Raw genomic sequence first — 4,152 nt, 5'->3', positions numbered from 1 at the left:
ACCGAGGTCTCCCTGTCTTCGTCCAGCGAAGCTCTAAGGAGGTAAAGCCGTGGTCGGGCATGTTCTACTCTCAGGGTGGCTGGTTGGCCTCAAGTCACCACATCATCTTATTTTATTTATTTATTTATTTATTTATTTATTTATTTATTTATTTGGGGGGTGGTTCGAGACAGGGTGTCTCTGTGTAACCTTGGCTGCCCTGGAACTCACTCTGTAGACCAGACTGGCCTCTAACCTCCTGAGTGCTGGGATTAAAGGCGTGCGCCACCACTGCCCGGCTTTATATATATATATATATTTTTATTCTTTTACACTTAGTTGTACGTTTGCATTTTATCTTTCTTTTGATATTTGAGACAACGGTCTCTTATACCCAGGCTGGCCTCAAACTTACAGGATGATCTTGAAGACTATACCAACTTGGCAGTCAACCTTTTGTAAGTTCCCTTCTCTGTGTCCTCCAGTTCTCTCTCTCTCTCTCTCTCTCTCTCTCTCTCTCTCTCTCTCTCTCTCTCTCTCTCTCTCTCTCTCTCTGTGTGTGTGTGTTCGCGCGTGCCCGCACCCTCTTGCTCGCAGGGGCGATCAGGATCAAACCTTGAGCCTCACAATGCTAGGTAAAAAGTGTTACCACTAAGCTACACGTCGTTAACCGTAAAATTCTTGATTTTGATGTTTCCTGGATATACGGAGGTGAATAAAATCTGCCCACTGCGCGTGTGCGACCACCAGAATCTACCCTTTGGCTTCCACAAATTGATTCTATCTTACTGAATCCCTGCCCCTGCTGATCTCTGAGGATGATGTATCCACACCTGCGTTCTGTGACTCAAGCTCCACTTCCTTGAGGCCGGCACTGATAAGGATAGTTTAGTATCCAGAGTTAAATGTCCATATTACTGAGTATCAGTCTTTCCAATATTTACTGTTGCAAACTGCTACAGTGAATAAACCTGAAAATGCATCCTTGTGTAGGGGAGATACATTTCCAGAAGCAGATAGAAAGCTAACAGGCTTTGCTACCATCACCTTTCAAACAGTCCCATTTGACAGCACTCTCGCCTCTAAATCACGGGACCCTCAGCAGGCCCTGAGGCTAGTCTTCCTTCTCCATTATGTCACCTTTCACCTGTCCCAAACCTAAGGCACATGCTTGGACTCGAGTCTCTCTTCTGTCTCTCAGTCTTCCTTTCCTCTGAGAATCCCTCACTTTCTCTGGATCCTGGAGCCCCTGCCGCCATCACTGTACCTTTGATTTCAGCATCACCCCCCAGAGCACAGCCCCTATTTACTGAGTCCTCTCCCAACATATCCTCCTCAGCCTCGCTAGATGGCACTGTTGCATGCTCAGCGCTTACCAGTATGGGCATGGCCCTAAGCATTGAAAGGCTGATGGAGGCTCTCACTGAAGGCTCTCCCATGCTCCATCTGTAGCTTTTCCTCAGGCTGGGTTCTCTCTCTTGCTCCTATCCATCCACAGTAAGGCTCTCTAGCTCATTCATTTTCTTACAAGTACAGTCACTGCAGCCCTGAAAGATCTGCACTTTTCTCTAGAATTATTGATGGAGACTAGAGCAAGTATGAAAAGACTGGTTTTAGAAGAAATATTTTTATACAATATACCTGATTACACTTTTCCCCTCCCACAACTCTTCCCAGATTCCCATGAACTCTCCACCCACCCATCTCCATCCCATCTTTCAAGCTCCTTCTTTACACTTCTGCCTGAGCCCTGAGGGGAGGAGTTGATGAAGACATCCCATTGAAGACTAAATGTTGCCAGGCAGTGGTGGCGCATGCACGCCATTAATCCCAGCACTTGGGAGGCAGAGGCAGGCGGATTTCTGAGTTCGTGGCCAGCCTGGTCTACCAAGTGAGTTCCAGGACAGCCAAGGCTACACAGAGAAACCCTGTCTCGAAAAACAAACAAAAACAAAAAACAAACAAACAAAAAGACTAAATGTTGTAAAACCTCTGTTCTCTGCACATTACCCAGGTGGGTCTCCCATCTACTGCAAGAGGAAGCTTCTCAGATGAGGGCTGAATGGGGACGAGGAGTCATTTTATTGCCATGCTCCTTTAGCAGAGTAATAGAGAATATAGTATTTGCTTGTCCCTTAGGCCCATATCCTATCCACTCTTAGGCTCTTGGCCACCCCAGTGTGTCAGGCATCAGATCCATCTAGTAGAGTGGGCCTTAACTGGGAGACTTTTTTTGGTTTAGTTGTTGTTTTTGTCTTTTGTTGTTGTTGTTGGTGGTGGGTTTTTTGTTTTGTTTTCTGTGTTTTGGTTTGGGTTTTGGTTTTTCAAGACAGGGTTTCTCTGTTAGCCTTTGCTGTCTTGGAACTCTCTCTGTAAACCAGGCTGGCCTCACAGGCATAGAGATTCGCCTGCCTCTGCCTCCTGAGTGCTGGGATCAAAGGTGTGTGCCATCACCACCTGGCTAGGATGTTTTTTTTTTAAAAAAAAATCAGATTTGATGGCTTAGTGATTAAGGGTGATCACTGCTCTTTTAGTTGACCCAAGTTCTGTTCCCAGTACCTACTTTAGGCAGCTTACAACCACCTGTGAATAACAGCTCCAGGGGATCCAACACCCTCTCTGTTCTCTAAGGGTACCTGTATTCACATGCATATATACTCCAAAGATTTTATATTGGCACATTTATATATAATTAAAACATAAAAATAAATCTTTTAAACATTTATTTTATGAATGTTTGCCTGCTTGAATGTCTGTACACCATGGGTTTGCAGTACCTGAAGAAGCCAGAGAGTGCATCAGATCCCCTAAGAACTAGAGTGAGAGATGGTTGTGAGCCACCATGTGGTGCTGGGTACCAAACCCAGATCCTCTGTAAGAGCAGTGAGTACTTTTAACTGCTGAACCATCTCTCCAGCCGTCTAAAACACACATCTTTTTTGTCTTAATCATTTTGAGGAGCTGACAATGAAGCTGGACTGCTTGCCTAGCATACACAAAGCCCTGGGTTCTAGCCCCAGAGCCGTATGAACTAAGTGTGGTGGTACATGCCAATAAACGGAGTGTGTAGGAGGTGGAGGCGGACAGAAACAAGAAGTTCATGTGGATTTTTAGCTCTAAAGCCTGTTCAGGGCCAGCCTTGGCTACAGAAGACTGTCTAAAAAGAAAAACAACAAAACCAAGTCAGGGTGTCGGGTGTGTTTGTGCACTTTTAACTCCAGCACTCAGGAGGCAGAGGCTGGTAGATTTCCATGAGTTTGAGGCCAGCCTAGTCTACATGGGGGAAGTTCTAGAATAGCCAGGACTACATAGAAAAACTGTCCCAAAAAATGAAGAAAAATGTCAAATTTGAGGTATAGTTTCAATTTCACAAATGTATCCTTTGCTGCCTCTTCCTCATGAGACCCCCTGCCTCCATCCCTTGGCAACTGCTTGTCTGATTCCCCTCCCTGATATTGACTTTTCCAGTCTCCTCTTCCATCCAGCAGGAGGTTTTGAGATTTATCCCTGCTTGGCAGGTGCTAGAAGTTTGTACCTTGTCATTTCCAAATAGCACTGCATTGTATGAACGCTTAAAGGTTCATCCAGTCCTTAGCTGGTAGGGACTTAACATGTTCCTCATTTGAGTAATTATGAAAGAGCTGTAACTTACATAAAAGTGTGTATTCACACCCCCCCCCACACACACACACTTTTCTGTCTCTTGGGTAGGACTGTGGGTCTGGTACTTATACCTTTAATTTCTGGACAAGAAGGTCTTATGATGTAAATCATTGAAAGGGGACTGGCACTATAGATGCTTAAAGCTATATTTTGTTCCAAGTACACAGTGTGATGGTTAATTACATGTAGCTAAAACATCCAGAGAAGCAAGTCCAGCTATGGGAAGCCTATAAATGCCAATGAAGAGCAACCACTGAAGTTCAGGTGTGAGAAGAGATAAAATGGAGAAAGGGCCATTCTGTAACTTTGACCTCATTCCACACACCTGACTGTTTCGGGTTCCTAGGCTTCTGTACAGTGTGGAAGGGTAGGTATTTATCTTTTATGTGCTCCTGAAACAAGATCAGGTAGATGGGCCTGTATAATAAACCCACATGGAATAAATATAGACTTGTAAGCCACATTTCAAATGAATAGCATACAGAGAAAGTAGAAGTAATTATCCCAGTA

This window comes from Arvicanthis niloticus, chromosome 26 (genome assembly GCF_011762505.2).
Source record: "Arvicanthis niloticus isolate mArvNil1 chromosome 26, mArvNil1.pat.X, whole genome shotgun sequence".
NCBI classification, from domain to species: domain Eukaryota; kingdom Metazoa; phylum Chordata; class Mammalia; order Rodentia; family Muridae; genus Arvicanthis; species Arvicanthis niloticus.
Note: the sequence above shows the minus strand (reverse complement) of the source record.